At 52.8% G+C, this 18,863-nt stretch overlaps 1 protein-coding gene across 1 annotated transcript in view; it reads right to left on the reverse strand.

The window, feature by feature from the left end:
* The window catches only part of TMEM40 (transmembrane protein 40), a 28,419-nt gene extending 16,268 nt beyond the window's left edge, over positions 1–12,151 (reverse strand). Inside the window, exon 1 of the mRNA XM_023588147.3 lies at positions 11,968–12,151. The gene's annotated coding sequence lies outside the window, so the exon portion shown is untranslated. The remainder of the gene's footprint in view (positions 1–11,967) is intronic.
* Positions 12,152–18,863: the final 6,712 nt, after the last annotated feature.

The following is an 18,863-nucleotide window of genomic DNA, read 5'->3' on the forward strand; positions in this document are numbered from 1 at the left end:
GTTCATCCATTCATCTGTGGATGGACGCTTGAGTTGTGTCCACCTTTTGCCTCTGTGTCTATTGCTTCTAGGAACAAGGCACTGTTTGAGTCCCTGCGTTCAATTCATTTGGGGCATATACCTAGAAGATGAATTGCCAGGTCCTATGGCAATTCTGTTTACCATTTTGAGGAACCACCAAACTGTTTTCCATAGCGGCTGCCCCACTTTACATTCCCACTGACAATTCTCCAGGGTTCCAATTCCTCCACCTCTAGAGGATCCTCTCTTAATCCGTTTCAAGACCTCAGCAAGACAGCAAGTGCCCTCCTCGGTGCCTCAGAGCCAGCCCGGCGTGGATCATGTCGCTACCACACCTAGAGACAATGGGATTTGGGCGAGGACCAAAGGGCCACTACCCACGGCCCCCTGCACATCCCTTTTGTGGGCTCCAGTCAGCACCGCCTCGTCCCACTTCCTCCTCAAGGTGGGGCACCTTGTTGCACAGGTGCAGGAGCACTTCTCATTCACCTTCAGGTCTCTCTTGTTAGGGTTCAGCCGAGCAGCTGACGCACCCGGAGTTTGACTCCTGTGCTACACCATGAGCTCAGCCGGGGAAGGGGCCAGGGCTGACTCATCTCTGTGTCACCTGAACCCTGCCCAGGGCCTGGCACAAAGCAAAAACGATGATCACTGTAACAACAACAACAGCAAACAGTTACGAGTGCATACTATCTGTCAGGCACTGTTCCGTGCACCTTATATGTGTTAACTCAGGTATTTTCACCACACCCTTTGAGCGGCCAGTCCCTTTGGCTGTGCTCATATTACAGGTAAGAAAACTGAGGCACAGAGAAGCTAGGAAACGTCTGCATGGCCACAGAGCTGAGAGTGACTGAGGAAGAGGCGGCGCTCGGTCCGTGCTGGAGCCTGGAAGACTGACGCTGGCCCCTCTTCCCAGACCGCTGTCATTAGCACCAGGAAAGAGACCAGTCATCGGGGTGTAATGCAAACGATGCCAACTCGGCTTATATTTAGCCACTGGCGGAGTCCCGAGTAAGTGTCCTCATAGCCCAGGCACTTCCTCAGGCCCACGGGTCCACCAGGAGGGCAAAAATAAACTACCGCAGGGTAGACCCTGAGGCCACCCTGTGTTCCCTTTCCACGTCCCTGCCCCATTCCTCCTCCATCCGCAGGGCTGCTATGAGAAAGAATAGAGAATAAAATAGAATTTTTTAAAAAATTGTAGTTAAAGAATTTTTAAAAATCAAGGCTCAGTTGGCAGGACAACGTTTAACACAGAGGGATGGGGTAATAAGGGCCGAACGTGGGGCGCCGTCAACAATTGGCTGGCAGAGGGGTTTGGGGGAAGGCTTCCCATAACCTCCGGCTCAACGTGTGACTTCCGGTGAGCCAAGATGGACCGCGGGGAGCTGAGGAGGGAAGAAAGGAGAAAGCAAACTGGGAGAGGAAAGAGAACACTCGTGGCTCGATGCAAATGATCTTGTTTAATCGACACGGGACGAAACAGGCTCAGATAGACGAAGGGACTTGTCCAAGGTCTCCCAGCTTGTAGATGAACTTGAACCCAATCTCTGCCTAACACGGCACCTCTGTTCCCTGGCCGCTCCGCTGCTCCTCTGGGCCCCCCCCCTCTCTGCTGGCTCCCACATCTAAGGCTGAGCCTACAAGAAAATGGAATGCCTGATTTTCTGGCACTTTTCCCCAAAAAGCCCAGCCCTGCTGAGTCACCGGTGGCACCAGGCCCTCTGCACCCACAGGTCTTGCTAAACTGGATTTCCCCTGCAGTGCAGCCCAGATCTCCTGGGCTCCTGCTGCCACAAGGGCCTGGGCTCAGGGCGAGAGGGATGGTGGGGCACACTTGCCCCTCCCAGCCTGCCCGATCATCACGCCAGCAGGGCAGGAGGCAGGGTGGGATTACCGCCCTATTTCGCAGATGGGGAAACTGAAGCCCAGACAGGAACTTGCACAACTCTGCCCCCCTGGCATCCCAACCCCCTTCCTTGGGTGCTGACCCCTGATTTTGCTCTGAGGAAAGCCACCCCCCCAAGGGGGACAGCTTGGGACTGGCCCTCCAGGTGCCAGGCCCTCCCTGGCGGAGAGGTGGGCTCAGGGCCGGAAGCAGGGCCGAAAGGGAGGCCAGCGGCCTCCACCATCTCGTCCAGCCTCCCAAGGCCCCCGGGTGAGCAGCCGCTCTAATCTCACACAGCTCCGGATCAGGCAGCCCCAGCTCCACGACCACACACCATCACCCCCCGGACCCCGAGGCCACCCCTTGTTGCCCGCTTAAGATGGAAATTCTGGAGCCTTCGTGCTTCTTTATCCAGGTTAGGCCTCAGCCCTTGATCCCTGGGAGCCGACTTGGGCCGTGAGTGACGCAGAGTCCTAGAGCCGTTGGCCCTGCTCTCCCTGAGAGCTGCCCTCCTGCCTCTGCTCCCTGGCCACCATCTGTTCTGCAGTCTGGGTCCTTGGCGTGTCCCTCTGTTCTGGGAGACCCACGCGTCCTCCCCCAGAGCCCTTTATTTTGGTGCCAGCTTGAGTCGTTTCTGACCCTTGCAACTGAAGCCTGTAATTGAGACAAGTGCCTAGGAGAGGCCTGCCGGGACAGAGCAGGGCCGCCGGCGCAGGCAGCGTCCGCAGACTTCCCTCCAGCCTCCCGGGTGAGTCTTGGGAAGGGTCCCCGTGCCCCTCAAAGAGGTGTAGCCTAACCCAACTCTAGGCTGGGCCAGGGACCTCCCAGGTTTCCATAGCTCTCACTTCATCCCCCAGAAGACTCTTTTTCTGAAAAAGATTTATATAATTTATTTATTTCTCCCCCCACCCCCCACACTGTTCGTGCTTGCTGTCTGCTCTCTGGGTCTGTTCGTTGTGTGCTTGTCTCCTTTTCAGGAGGTACCAGAGAACTGAACCTGTGATAGGCAGGCGCTCAACTGCTCAAGCCACCTCCTCTCCCCCACCCCAGAAGATTCTTACCCTAGGGACTGTGTAACGGTTAAAGGCAGGGAGTGTCTCGCACGTGGTTCGGTTCGGCAGTGCTTTCCTATTGCTGCTGTCACAGATTCGCACAGACCTAGTGGCTTAGCACAACACGAGCCTATCACCTCACGGTTCTGTGGGTCAGAAGTCCAGCTCAGGTCTCCCTGGGCTAAGGTGTCGACAGGGCTGTGGTCTTTTCTGGGGCCTCTAGCAGCCGCCCACATTGCCTGGTTTGTGGCCCTTTACCATCGTCAGAGCCAGGGACACCGGGTCGGGTCCTGTGTCTAAGCCCTGCCTCCCGCTCCCACGTTAAGGGCCCTGGTGATGACACGGGACCCGCCTGGGTCGACAGGACAATCTTCCTTACGTGAAGGCCAGCTGATTGCAGCCTTGGGTCCGTCTGCAGCCTTCATTCCCCTCGGCCACGTCACCTGAGTCGTAGATTCTGGGGATTAAGGCCTGGGCATCGGGGAAGCGGCCTTGGCCCAGTGGTTAGGGCGTCCGTCTACCACATGGGAGGTCCGCGGTTCAAGCCCCGGGCCTCCTTGACCCGTGTGCAGCTGGCCCATGGGCAGTGCTGATGCGCGCAAGGAGTGCCCTGCCACGCAGGGGTGTCCTCCGCGTAGGGGAGCCCCACGCGCAAGGAGCGCACCCCATAAGGAGAGCCGCCCAGTGCGAAAGAAACTGCAGCCTGCCCAGGAATGGCGCTGCCCACACGGAGAGCTGACTCCACCGTGTTCTGGGGCCCCAAGCTCCAAAGGCAGGAAGGGGCGCCGAGTTCCTTCCCCTAAAACAGCCAAAGCCCACACCCGCCCCACCTCCCTTGCAGAGGGTTAGTTTCTCTGCACCCCCTGCCTCCCTCCCAAGAGGCCCCGTAGGGGGAGCGAGGGCTTTAGAAGTGACCAGAACTGTGTTCCTCTCCCTGCCTCTTGGCTGCTGGGCTCCTCTCAGCCTGAGTTTTCCCACCTATAGCATGGGCTGCTTATTTCTCTCTCTCAGTCTTGTGGGCATTCAGTGATACAGTGCCCAGAGCAAACCTACGATATCGGCACTTAATAAATGATCGTGGCCCCTCCCCTTCCCCATGCCCAGTGTCTCCGAAATTTGGCTAATGATCAGATTTCCCTGGGAGCACCATCGGTACAAATTCCCAAGACTCTCTCCTCTGGAGGTTCTTTTTATTCAGGGGAGTCTGATGTTAGGACCAAGATTAGGGTTAGGTTGTAATTCAGGAAAATCTCCACTGTTAACAAGGGCTTCACATGCTTAGCCGACTGTGGTCCACTCAGACCATCAGAACCTTTCACCTAAATGTTATAACGGTCACCCAGCTGGCCTCCCACCACCTCCACTCCCTCAGACACATTGCTGATTGCCCTGGGTGCCAGTTTACCCATCTGTCCAGGCAGATGGCTTGGACTAGAAGAGGTCTTCTAGCTCAGATATTCTAGGTTGCCCCTCTAGTTAAAGCCTTCAAGATTCATCCACTCAACCAATAAAGAGCTTTGGGACTTGGGCTTGACGTGACCTACCAGAGGGCCCAGAACAACATGTGCCTGCAGTGTCTTGCCGGGAACAAGACTAGGCCCTTGAAACGCTCCAAGGAAAAGAGGATTTTGGTTCAGATAAGTCTGGGCAACGCTGCCTTCCTTGGAGTTCTTAGAATTCCACAATGTGCAACAGTGAGTTGAAGGCTCTGAGAAGGCCTGCAGGAGGGAAAGCTGTTTCACTTTATTTTGTGGAATCCTTCCCCAAACTATGCACGAGCACATCCCGTTTCCCCAGATTTCCATTCAACACCTTTCAGCAGCTTTGGGGGACACCGTCTGCTTCGCTCCCCGATGTGCCCGGGCCCAGCCTCTGCATCCCGGAATCTGGGTCCAGGGACTCCCGTGGCCCGCTTTGGACGAGGCCAGCCTTCCAGGGCTGGGGCTCTTCCACCCTTGGTCAGGGCAGTCAGGGCAGGGAATGACCCGGGGGCACGGACAGGGACCGTCTGAGGCTTGGCTGTGGAATTCCCTCGGTCCCCGCAGAGCCCGCCTCGGGGGCACGGTGGGGGCGCGGGGAAGGCCTGGGAAGGCGAGGCCCAGCTCTCCCGAGACCTAGGGGTCCAAGCCTGGCCCTGCCACCCACCCACCCTGAGCCCTTGGGCGAATCACTTCCCTCCTCTAGATTCTTTTACTCGTCCACAAAACAGCAATAACATCTCTCACTAAAGGTTTTGGAACTCAGATGGGGCTGTGGATAGCAAAGCTCATTTTAGAACTGGCAGCTATGAACCACTACTCAGAGAGGTATCTTGATGAAGCCTCTCAGACGATGGGATCTGACAGAGCGGGTTCACTGCGTGCTTCCCACCGCTCTTCCCAGCTCTGTGACCTTGGACAAATCACTTAACTTCTCTGAGCCTCAGTTTCCCCATCTGTAAATGGGGAGAGAAACACTATCTTGCAGGATCACTGCAAGGATTAAGTTAGATTAAAAAAAAGTTAGATTTTGAGTTCCTCAGGGGTAGGAACCATGTCTTTCTTAAATTCTAGCTCTTGGCTTAAAGAGTGTGCTCCCTAAAAAGAAGCCATAGGGAAGTGGACTTGGCCCAGTGGTTAGGGCATTCGTCTACCACATGGGAGGTCCGGGTTCAAACCCCGGGCCTCCTTGACCCGTGTGGAGCTGGCCCATGCGCAGTGCTGATGCGCGCAAGGAGTGCCCTGCCACACAGGGGTGTCCCCCGCATAGGGGAGCCCCACGCGCAAGGAGTGCGCCCCATAAGGAGAGCCACCCAGCACGAAAGAAAGAGCAGCCTGCCCAGGAGTGGCGCCGCACACACAGAGAGCTGACACAGCAAGATGACACAACAAAAAGAGACACAGATTCCGGGTGCCACTGACAACAACAGAAGCGGACAAAGAAGAACACGCAACAAATGGACACAGAGAACAGACAACTGGGGGTTTGGGGAGGAAGGGGAGAGAAATTTTTTTAAAAAGTGTGATCCTGCTCAAATCAATTAAAAAAAAAAAAAGTTACAAAATGCAGATGTAAACGCTTAAAGAAAGGTTGGGCCTGCAAAGATCCATGAGCATCTCCCTGCCCCCTCTACAAGAGCTTCCTCTCCCTGCGCACATTCCTGCCCCCTCCCTCCCCAGCCTTTTCCTGCCTTAAGCCCCACCTTCCCTGCAGGCTCCTTGGACTTGGAGGCTTTCCCCCTTCTCCAAGCTAGAATTCCACAGCTGCAACCAGAAGGACCCTCAGAACAAAACCGAGGCCCAGAAAGGGAACGGCACTCACTCAAGGGCACACAGCAAGGAGTCTGGCTATGAACTCAGGTGTGAGGCTGAGGGAAACACAGAAGGGAAAGAAGGAAGAGGCCACCCTGCCCAGCCAGCTGACCACAAACCATGGCCCTGCCACGGCCCCGGGGTGAACCTGTGGACACAGAACACCCCAGGATGCTGCCAGGGGCGGGGGCTGGGGGTGCAGGCGGCACCTAGCTGAAGCAAGAGGGTGAGAAGGTCCAAAGCCAAGCCCCTGCCCAAGTTCCAGAAGAACAGCAGTGCAGAAAGCCGATGGGTGGGCCAGCCTGGAGGCTGTTCATACAGAAAGATCTAGGATTTTTTTTTTTAGATAAAATCTGGTAGGTAAGTAAAGGTGAGCACAAGCATGTAGCTTGATGTCTAGCACATAGTAGGTACACAGCAGTGTTTGCTAAAGGACAAGATGAGCCCCAAGGGTCACAGAGTGGCAGAGCTAAGCCAGCACAGGCTTGGGTCATATTAACAAAAGCAGAGTCTGCAGTGAGGGAGGTGACCCCGTGCCCCTCGGCTCCCGCTGTGGGCTCAGTCCTGGGTCCTGCACATCCTAGGGCCTGGAGAACCAGAGGAGGTGGGGGGAAGTGGCTGGAGGAGCAGAGCACTGGCCCCAAGTGGGCCTGGTCACTGTGCCCAGGTCTCTGCCAGGCCCCCCCAGGACAGGGGGCTAGGTGGAGTCGTGAGTTCGGGAAAATCCCCAGGGCAGACACCAGTCGATAGACAAAAGAATTTTCTGAAAATGATTGCCGTCCAAATGTGAACCAGCCTGCCTTGGGGTGGTCATGAAAAGTGGACATGCCGAGGAGGGGCAGGGCTGGCTTAGCTGGCCTTGGTTCAGGCGCTATTAGATTCTCAAGCAAAAGCCTCCAAAATGCAGGAGGAAAATATCAGTTCATCTGTATCTATTTAAACGTTCTCTAAATAGAGTTAATACATGGTTCAACCCTAATGTGCACCTTTGTCCCCTAGACCAGACACGGCATGTCATGGCCACTAAGTGGGGTCCCCAGGGGGCAGTGCGGAGCCCCACATGCAGACAGATCAACTGTGGTCATCGCTCCCGTTTTTGCCGTGAATCACGGCGTACACTCGTGGCGTGGATTTGAGGCTCATGTGCTCCAGCTTCAACTGAATCAGCCCCCACAGAGAGGGCAAGGGGCTTCACAGAAACCACGGGGTGGAAATGACACTAACCGTGAAAGCACAAGCAAGCGACAGGAAGAGCGCAGGACAGACTGGCCCCCTGCGCCAGCTCAGGTTCTGTACCAGCCGCGTGACTGCATTAGAGACACGGATCATGGGAAGCGGACTTGGCCCAGCGGTTAGGGCGTCCGCCTACCACATGGGAGGTTTGCAGTTCAAGCCCCGGGCCTCCTTGACCCGTGTGGAGCTGGCCCATGCGCAGTGCTGATGCACGCCAGGAGTGCCCTGCCACGCAGGGGTGTCCCCCACGTAGGGGAGCCCCACGCACAAGGAGTGCACCCCGTGAGGAGAGCCGCCCAGCGCAAAAGCAAGTGCAGCCTGCCCAGGAATGGTGCCGCCCACACGGAGAGCTGACACAGCAAGATGATGCAACAAAAAGAAACACAGATTCCCGGTGCCGCTGATAAGGATAGAAGCGGTCACAGAAGAACACACAGCGAATGGACACAGAGAGCAGGAACTGGGGGGAGGGGAGAGAAATAAATAAAAAATAAATCTTTAAAAAAAAAAGACGTGGATCGAATCGGATCTCTCTCACTCATACAACCGTTTACTGAACTAAGAAGAAAATAGTTGGAAATGGGTGATGAAATTCACTCTACAAGCATACCTCATTTTCCTGAGCTTCTCTTTATTGTGCTTCACAGATACGGAGTTTTTACGAACTGCAGGTTTGTGACACCCCTGAGACCAGCAAGTCTATTGGAGCCATTTTTCCAATGGCACTTGCTCACTTCCCATCTCTGTGTCACATTTTTTTTTTAAGATTTTCTAAAAATTTATTTCTCTCCCCTTCTCTCCCTACCCAGTTGTCTGCTCTCTGTGTCCATTTGATGGATGTAGGATAACCGAATACTTGAAAGTAACGTGTTTCTCTCCCTGTTGCTAGGATACAAAGAAAAGAATTGTATGTAAATCAGAAGGTAATGAAATGCAACCTTCTCTTTGGGCTGAATTCCACTTTTGGTGGTCAAGAATATCCTGTTGAAGCAATGAAGTATGAAAACCAGCTTCAACCAGTTGGCCGGACCTGCGCAGAAGCAGCCCCTTGCTGTCCTCACTTCAACTTGCTTAATTAACACAGTAAAATTCCCACCCAGGGGTGGAGTTATCCGCCCCTTTCTTGATCATGCAATGTATGTGCAAGCGTAATTTCCTGAACATGCTAATCATACAATTATATAACCGGCTATGTGTGTTCATCCACATGTATAAGAACTAAGGTATAATCAAAGCAAATGCTAAGTAGTAACTTGGATATTTAAGCAAGAGTGAAACTGCAGCACGGGAGTCAGGTCTGAGTCACTTTGGACTGGCCTTGGCTCCTTACCTCTGCAGACGTAATAAATATGAGTTTGCCTAACTCTCGTGTTGAAGTTTTCTTCATGCCATCTCTGGTTATCCATCAAGGCCCTGCTTTGAGGCCTAACACATTCACTGCGTGTTCTTCTGCGTCCGCTTGTCTTCTTGTCAGCAGCACTGGGAAACTGCGCCTCTTTTTTGTTGTTGTTGTGTCATCTTGCTGCGTCAGCTCTGTGTGTGTGTGATGCCACTCCTGAGCAGGCTGCACTTTTTTCCCACGGGGCGGCTCTCCTTACGGGGAGCACACCTTGCACGTGGGGCTCCCCTACACAGGGGACACCCTTGGATGGCACAGCACTCCTTGTGTGCATCAGCACTGCACATGGGCCAGCTTACCACACAAGTCAGGAGGCCCGGGGTTTGAACCCTGGACCTCCCATGTAGTAGGCGGATGCTCTGTCAGTTGAGCCAATGTCACATTTTAATTAAGATATGTCCACTGCTTTTTAGATATAATGCTATTGTGCACTAAGTGGACCACAGTACAGTGTAAGCATAACTTTTATATGCACTGGGATACCAAAAAATTCATGACACTTGCTTTATTACGATATTTGCTTTATGGCAGCGGCCTGGAACTAAGCCCACGATATTTCCAAGGGATGTTTATATGTGTATCTTGAGCCTAATGATCACGGTACTTGAATATAACTTATAAATCTGTCAATAGATACACAATGGAGAGTGCCTAAAACTTTTTTCTTGATAAGAGTGTGCAATGAAGAAAGAACTGCTGTTATACAGCCTTAGACCTAAACACTAGAGGATGCTATTTCTCTTTGGGTTTTGGGTTCTGATCAGAATTTTTTTTTTAGATTTAGGGACAAAGAAATACTAGGGGAGGGTGTGCCCCCAATTAAACTCTTTTTCTTGAGGCCCCAGATATAAGTTTGAAGATTAATAGAAAAAAAGATTCTTACAGGGCTTTCCCTGGTTCTGCTTCTCCAGGTAGACATCTGTTTAAACATAGCCAGGGTCAGTGTCTTCTCTCTCTCTCTCCCTCCTTCTCTCTCACACACATACAATTGTCAACAAAAAAGTCCAGAAAGCAGGCACTCTAGTGCGAGCCTCAGAATCTTCACCTGTAAGAATGGCTTGCCTACAGCTCAACAATGAAAAGCAAGCAATCCAATTTAGAGATGATCAAAGAATTTGCATAACATTTATCAAAAGAAGATACATGAATCGTTAATAGCACAAGGAAAGATCTCAACACCATTAGCCATTAGGGAAATGCAAATCAAAACCACATGAGATACCATTTCATATCCACGAGGACGGCTGAAAATAAGAATTACAGGCAATAATACGTGTTGGCGAGGCTGCGGAGAAATTAGAGCTCTCATACATTGCTGGTGGGCGTGTGAAATGGTGCAGCTGCTGCAGAAGACAGTTTGGCAGTTCCTCAAAACGTTAAACATAGAATCAGCATGTGACTCAGCAATTCCACTCACATTTACATATCCAAAAGAATCAACAACAAGCATCTACACATACAGGAATGTTCGTAGAAACATTATTCACAATAGCCAACAAGTGGAAACAACCCAAATGTCCATCAACTGATGAATGGATCAATAAAATGCAGTATATCCATCTACGCAGTGAAATGCTATTCAGCCGTAAAAAGAATGACGTTCTTACACGTCTTCAGTGTGGCTAAACCTTGCAAACATGATGCTAGAGAAGGAAGCCAGACACAAAAGGCACGTGTTATACGAGTCTATTTATATGAAATGTCCGGACTAGGCAAATACAGAGAGATGGAAAATAGAATCAGGGGTTGCCGAGAACTGGGGAGAGGGAAGAACGGGGAGTGACTGCTAATGGGTACAGGATTTCTTTTAGTGGGATGAAAATGTGCTAAAATTTAGATTGTGGTGATGCTTGAACAACTACCAAAAGAAAAATGATCACTGAATTGTACACTTTAAAAAAGGGTGAATGTGCGGTGTGGGAATTGTATCTCTATACGGCTGCTGTTTATTATTCTTGTTATTTAGAGAATGGGCATGCCCCTTAGCACACAGCGCTGTTGTGGAAGGGACCTCGCACGGCGGGCTGCTCAGTGCCAAGTGGGTGTGTGAGAGGTCTCGCTTTAAGAAGGGGGCTTCGAGAGCACCTCAAATCACAGGTAAGCTGGTGTCCTTAAGAGGCTATGCACACTAGACATTGCAGAGCCAGAAGATCTCGTCATTCATAGATGCTGACTTCAGACCCCACATGGGATGCCCCACGCTTCAATTACCACTACTTCCCTGAAAACACAGGTTCGTGAGCCCCTTGGTAAGGCTCTAAACTTTTCTGGGCAGTTTCTAAACAAAACGGATACAGTCAGAAGCCAAGGAGGCTTCTTTCCCCTTCCCCTTAAAAGGAAAATGGATCGGCTTTAGGCCTGGAGGAGCCACGGGCTCGAGGGCCCCAGACGTTCTGCAGGGAGGCCGAGTGACTGTCCCAGGAGGGCTGGCAGCAGGAATGGGGAGGCGGGGGGCTCCGGGCCAGCCGGCCCTCCCCTCTGCTGCACCACCGCCTCTGACCCGCAGCAGGGACCCCAGGCCCTGCCCCAAGGCTCAGCTTTCCCCGTCCACCACTCCTCTCCCCAGGGGTGCCTCTGAGACCACCCGCCTCTCCATCTGCCCCCACCTCCCCAAGTGTACCAGGCCCGGCAGGGGGGCCCTTCTCGGGGGAGGGGAGGCCGGTGGGCCCCTTAGGGGTCAAAGCCCCCAGGGCGAGCGCCCTGCCCTCCAAAGCTGTTAGGTCCCTTGAAGGCAGGATGGGAGAAGGCTTCAGGCACCTAGTCGGACCCTCCCTTTCACGGAGAGGGAAACTGAGGCTCAGAAAGGTCAAGGGGTTTTCTGAAGGTCCTGAAGGAAGGTGAGCGACAGAGTCGAGAGCTGGTCACCTACTACGGCCAGGCCCCCAAACAACCTGGGAGGTGAGTATTTGTTATCCTCCCCGGATTTCCCCAGAGGTGGAGACGGAGGTTCTCAGCCGGCGAGGAAGCCGCAGAGCTGGGATTCAAACCCAGGTCCCCCTGGCAAGGGCAACAGCCAAGCCTGCGGGCTGCCCTGTTTCTCCCCATTCCCTAACCCCCCACCCCCCGGCCGTGTCCCTGTACCTGTGCTCCAGGGAGCTGTCCAGGCTCTGCGGCGAGCTGCAGCGACTGTCGCGATGCCAGGCTGGGCCCCCGCCGGGTGACCCGGAGGGGGCGGGGCAGGGCGGCAGTGACATGGGCCCTGGGCCCCGCTCGCTCACCCCAGTGGCATTCCCTCCGCCCGCGCTATCGGCCCCAGGCCTTCCTGTCTGACTTGCCTCTTCCCCTGGCAGCCCGGGAGGGGCGGGACGGAGGGTGGGAGGGGGGACAGCTCCACCCCAGACGTGGCCCCGGCGCCCCGGCCATGCCCTCCGATCCAGGGGGCAGTGGAGGTAGGGGACGGTTGTGCCGCCCTTGGCTGCGCCGAGCTCGGGGAAGGGAGGAGCCGGGGCCTGCCTTGGGTGTCCCCCCGTCTTCCCCTCGGCTGAGGCTGACTCAGACCCCAGCCATGTGGGCCAACCTGCCCCGTGGGCCCCGGCCGGGGAGACGCAGCTGCCCATGCACCCAGGAGGAGCTGGGCTGTTTAGGGAGCAGGAGGGGAGGCCCTGGGCCCTGGGCTGGGGGCTGGGGGAGCCGGGGCCTTCTATAATCTCTAACTGTGCCTTTTGCCAAGGAAGGAAGAAACCGGGCTAAAGCTCAAGGCACTTTGGAGAGCATCCACTTGCCTTGTGCAGAGAAGAAAGCACAGAGAGGGGCAAGGAATAGCAGAGGCCAAGCCATTAACCCCAGCTCAGCCTCATGGGGCTTCGGGCCGCAGGGGAGACAGGTGGTGACAGGCCCTATGAGAGAGGCAAGGCCCAAGGAGGCGTGAACTCCCAGGAGGGCTTCCTGGAAGAGGAGTCATCCAGACTCCAAACTCGGGCCAAAAACCTTAAACAGTCATCTTGACTCTTTGTTCTCTCATTTTTGTATCTGGCCCATCTGGAAAATCCTGTTGGCCCCGCTTTCAGTATATTCCTTCTCTCCACCTCTCCAGCTACCCGGTCCAGCCAACAACAGCACGGTTTCCTGGCCCCCGCCCTGGCTCCCCACCATCTGTTATCACACGGCAGCCAGAGGAGCCTGTTACACTGAAGTCAGCTCGCTTTCCTCCTGTCGAGTACCATCCGTGGCTCCCACCTCACTCAGAGTAAAACCCAGGTTCTTACAAGGGCCTGTGAGGTCCTGAACAATCTGCCCGACCCATTGCTTTCTCTGAGCTGAATTCCTACGACTTCCTCTCTCGCTCCGATCCAACCATTCTGGAATGTTCCCCAAACACTCCAGGTATGCTCCTTCCTCAGGGCCTTTGCACAGGCTGTTCCCCCAGACAGCACCACGGCTCCTCTCCCACTCCTTCAAGTCTCTGCTCAATGTCAGCATCTCCAAGGGGCCTTCCCTGCGTAAAGCAGTAGCCCCCAGGGGAAAGGTTAAATGTACAGTCCCTCTGTGGCTTGGCAGTTCCACTCCAGAAGAACGGAAAGTGGGGACTCAAACAGATGCTTGTGCATCGGGCTTCATAGCGACATTAATCACGACTGCCAAACGGTGGAAGCAACCCACGCGTCCATGGACGGATGAATGAACGAACACAATGTGGCCGATCCATCCGACGGGATAGTCAGCCATGGAAAGGAATGAAGTCCTCACACATGTGACAACACAGATGAGCCACCACGGCACCACGCTGAGTGAGTCACCATAAAAGGACAGATATCATATGATTCCACTTATATGAAATCTCTGAAATAGGCGGACTCATAGAGACAAAGTAGACTAGAGGTAGCCAGGAGCTGGGGGAGGGGGGGGAGTTACTGTTTAATGAGCACCAAGTTTACTTGGGGTGATGGAGAAGTTCTGGTCATGGAAGTGGTGATGGTAGTACAACATTGTGAATGCAAAAATGCCACTGAACTGCACACTTAAAAATGCTTATAGTGGGAAATGCTATGCTGTATACATGTTACAACAATACAGTTTTTTTAAAGAAACAACCTGGGGCTGCCCTTCCCACTCAGTCTGCATTCTTGTTCTCCACACCAACCACCCTCTGGCACACTGTATACTTCCTCTATTTTCTTGTTATATATTTGCTTGTTCTAGGATCTAGGATAGTGCCTAAAATATAGTAGGTGCTCAATAAATTCTGTTAATTGAATGAGTGACCTGAAGGGTTCAGCCAAGGAGTGGGGAGGAGGAACCTCCAGACAGAGGGAACCTAGGATGCCAAGGCTTAGAGGCAAGAGTGTGTTGAGGGTCTACAGAGAATTCAGTGCAGCTGGAGAGTGGGGGCCTTGGCGCTGGGAAGAACATGGGAAGGGAAAGCAAGAGAGGCAGGGCCTCGGGACCCAGACGGCAGAGCCTGGCCTTTACACGGGGAGCCACCCAAGAGGGACAGGATCAAGCCTACGTCTTGGAGAACAATCTGGCTGCCATACTGTGGATCTGGGGAAAGCCGCCAGGGACAGATGCCTGGGAGAGTCGGGGTCCCGGCCAGGGAGGTGGGGACTGGGGCAAGCTCACGAGAAGTTTAGAGCTGGGCTGTCCAAACGAGCAGCCTCTAGCCACAGGTGGTTGTGGATTCCTTGAAAGGTGGCTAGTCAGAATTGAGATGCGCTGCGTGTGTAAAACAGACACAGGATTTCACAGGCTTGGTATGAAAAAACAAAAAGAATATAAAACAGCTTATTAATAACTTTTCATATTTACCTATTAAAATGATCATATTTTAAATATATTGGGGTGAATCAAATCTATTACTAAAATTACATATAATAATATTCAATTTATATAATTACTAACATTCATTTCACCTGCCTCTTTTGACTGCTTTTAATGTAGCAGGTAGAAAATTTAAAGTTGTGTCCGTGGCTCCCAATATATTTCTATTGGCCAGCAGTGCTCTGACAGGGCTTGGCAGAGGGTGAGGGAGACCCTGTGTCCAACTGCAAGTCCATTCTTCCCTCCAGTTGCTCCTTTCTGATGAGGTCACGTAGCCGAGAGGCTGAAGGAACGGGCCACACAGCAGAGCCTTCAGAATTAGTTTTCAGCTCCACAGAAGCACCCACAAAAATTCCTGTCTTCAAAGCAAAAAACTGTCTAGAAGTGAAACAGGTTGACAGAGTAGGCAGTGAGTCCTCCATCCCTGGAGGTATGTAAGAAAGTTGAGGACCAGCATGAAGCATGGGAAAGGTACTAGCTGTATGGTCCCTGGACCAGTAGCATCAGCATAACCTAGAAACCTGTTTGAAATGCAAACTCTCCGGCCCCATCCCAGTCCTACCGAAACATAAATCCCCTAGGCGGTCTGATGCACGCTCAAGTCTGAGAACCAGTGGACTAGGTAATAACATTTAAAGGCTGAAATGCATGACACATAGTAGGTGTTCCAAAAAAACCCAGTCACTCCCTTCTCTTTTCCTTCCAGTCCCAGGTTTAGTTTCGCCCTTGGTGTCCCTTCTGCAAATGGAGAGTTTGCCTCCTGCAGCACCTAGTGGTTGTATTTTTCAGATGAGGACCGTGCAGCACCTGGCACGAGACAGGTGCACGGCCTCAAGGCGTTTCCTGCCTCTGTGCACGGGCAGACCTGGAGAGCATGACAGAGCTGCCAGGGGCGTAGGGAGGTCCCAGCTCAGCTCCATCCTGAGGTGTCCTTGCTGTCCTGTGCACGTATAGGGTGATCCATGGGACAACCTCCCACTGTCCTGTAGACACAGCTGACTGCCCTGGGGAAGCCAGCTCAGAAGGTGGCCTTGGCATCCCACCTCCCTGCATTCCACAGCTGCCAGCCTGTCTGACTCAGTGGGCATGAGAGCTCTGGGGACAACAGTCAGACAGCTGGGTCTCGGTGTCCACAGTCATAAAAGCGGGGAGGGAAGCAAATGTGGGTCAAGCAGTTGGGCACCTGCCTAACACACAGTGGGTCCCAGGTTCAGCTCCCAATGCCTTCTATTTTTTTTAAAGATTTATTTATTTATTTACCCCCCTCCAGTTGTCTGCTCTCTGTGTCCATTCGCTGTGTGTTCTTCTGTGACCGCCTCTATCCTTATCAGCGGCATGGGAATCTGTGTCTCTTTTTGTTGCGTCGTCTTGCTGTGTCAGCTCTCCGTGTGTGCGGCGCCATTCTTGGGTAGGCTGTACTTTTTTTTGCGCTGGGTGGCTCTCCTTACAGGGCACACTCCTTGCATGTGGGGCTCCCCTATGGGGGGACACTCCTCCATGGCACGGCGCTCCTTGTGCGCATCAAAACTGAGCATGGGCCAGCTCCAAACGGGCTTAGGCCCGGGGCTTGAACCGCGGACCTCCCATGTGGTAGACGGACGCCCTAACCACTGGGCCAAGTCCGCTTCCCTCCCAATGCCTTCTAAAGAAGACGAACAAGATAGCTGATGTGATGGGCTGGGGTGGTGAGCTGACACGAGATGATGCAATGAGGTGAGTCAATGAAGAGACACAACAAGGAAACAATGGGAAACACAACAAGCAGGGAGCAGATATGGTTCAAGTCACTGTGTGCCTCCCTCCCACATGGGAGGTACCAGGTTTGGTTCCCAGTGCCTCCTAAAAAGAAGACGAGAAGACACAGAGAGCATACAATGAAAGGACACAGAAAGCGGACAGTGAGCACAAACAATGGGGGGTGGGGGAGAAATAAATTAATTAAATCTTAAAAAAAATCGGGGAGGCCGCAGTCCCTACCCAGGGTGAGGACATTTGTATAAAATGCTCGGAGCCATGGCTGGCACCCGGTCAGCCCTCGCCTTGCCTTGGCATCCTTGTGATGAGACTGGCGGACCCCTGAGGCGACAGGAAGGCCTTGATGACTTCTCGGGTCCAGGAGTTATGCCCCGTGGGTGTAGGAGGAAGGACTGTGCACCTGCTATGAGCACTCAAGTGTCTGGTCCTCTACAAGAGTTCTTACGTAATCATGGAGAGGTGTCTGTGAGGGCAGGGCTGGCGATCAGCAGCAAACATCCAGTAATGAGCACTTGACATCAGGCAGTATGGTCCCCATTTCAGAGGGGAAAAAGCAAGGATCAGAGAGGCAAAATCATTTTTTTAGGAGGTACCAGGGGTTAAACCCGGGACCTCGTACATGGGAAGCAGGCGCTCAACCACTTGCTCCCTGAGGCAAAATAATTTGCTCAAGGTCTCACAGCTGGGAAGTGGCCAAATTGGGATTTGAACCCAGATCTGCCCAGACTCTTTCCACTCTAGCATAGAGAGATCCCAGCTCAACTTCCCTGATTAGAAGCCCTGGTATGTGCCTTTTAATTTAATTTACTTTTTAATTTTGTTCCTTTTTATTTTTATTTTTTTAGCTTAAACCACCAGTCATGATTTCGTGCGTCAGGAATTCAGGAATGATGCAGCTTAGCAGTTCTCACTGGGTCACTTGTGCTGCTGTGGTCAGATGCCGGCCGGCGTTGCGGCCATCTCAGGGCTGGGCTCGGCCGGGGCGTTCTTGTGACTGGCAGTTGATGCTGGTGCAGCGGGAGCTGCAGGCTGGAACCCTGCCCATCATCCTTCCACGCTTAGGCTCAGGGTGGTAGGATTTCACACGTGGTGGCTCATGGCCCTCAGAGCAAGGGTCCCCGAAGAACCAGGTAGAGCTTGTACGACGGTTTCCGATCTAGCCCCAGACATTACAGGCCATCGCTGCCATGAGAAAGCGCTTTTTTGTTATTGTCGTTTGTTTTTTTAACAGAGGAGTCTAACATCAGCCAAGATTCATGGGGAAGGGACATAGATTTTACCTCTTAAAGGAAGATGTGCCAAACCATTTGCAGACACGTGGGGTTTTTTTGGTTTGTTTTTTTATCCCCCAGCCGCGGCTTGCTTGTTGTTTTTAGCTCTCTGTGTCCATTCGCTGGCACTCTTCTGTGTGTTTTTTAAAAATGTCTCCCTTTTTGTTGCATCACCTAGCTGAGTCAGCTCTCCGTGGCTCTTGTGGGCGAGCCTGCCTTCACAAGGAGGCCCCAGGACGTGAACCCAGGGCCTCCCATATGGTAGACGGGAGCCCAGCTGATAGAGCCACAGCCGCTTCCCCTGCAGACATGTTAAAACTACCAGAACATCTAATAAGTGGAATCTGAGCCCACATAGTCTAACCGGTATGTGCTGTTCAAATCCACGTTTGAAGAATTAGCTTCTGGCCCAGGTCAGAATCTTTGCAACATCACGTTCTTTGAGAAACTATGGCTATAGCTGATGCTTTTCGAGACTAAGTTTAAAATAGCTCTAAAGCTAGATTAAGCCTGACTCATTCTGGGCCTCCAGGCCTGGTTGTTTCATCTATAAAATGGAAATAATAAAAACCTGCTGGGGAAGTGGATGTGGCTCAAGTGAGAGAGCTTCCGCCTACCATATGGGAAGACCTGGGCTCGATCCCTGGGGCCTCCTGGTGAAAAAGAAGAGAAACTGTGCCCACACAGCTGTGGTAAGCCAGTGCCTGCGAGACAATAACGCATCAAAAGAGAGACAAGGGGAGAGTCAAGGTGAAGCACAGCAGAAACCAGGAACTGAGGTGGCACAGCTGACAGGGAAACTCTATCCCTATCAGAGGTCTCTAGGATCGAATCCTGGTGAATCCAAGAGGAGAGAAAATGAGAAGAGAAGACAACACAGACAGCAAAAATAGCAGGGTGGGAGGAAAATAAATAAATCTTAAAAAAAAAAAAAAAAAGATTAAGTTCTTTCTTTAAAAAAAGCCTGCTGGGGAGTGGCTGTAGGGCAAGTGGTTGAGCACCTGCTTCCCATGTACGAGTCCCTGGGTTCAATCTCCGGTACCTCCTAAAAAAAAAAAGAAAAGCCTGCCTCAGCTGAAGGCAGAGTCAGACCTGGTGAGGCTGGCCTTGCTTTCTAGCTCTCAGGCCTATGACACAGGGCGAGAACTAAAGTTAAATTTGGAAAATAAAGAGGGGGCAGGGGACAACAACTAG

Source organism: Dasypus novemcinctus, chromosome 26 (genome assembly GCF_030445035.2).
Source record: "Dasypus novemcinctus isolate mDasNov1 chromosome 26, mDasNov1.1.hap2, whole genome shotgun sequence".
In the NCBI taxonomy this organism is placed as follows: domain Eukaryota; kingdom Metazoa; phylum Chordata; class Mammalia; order Cingulata; family Dasypodidae; genus Dasypus; species Dasypus novemcinctus.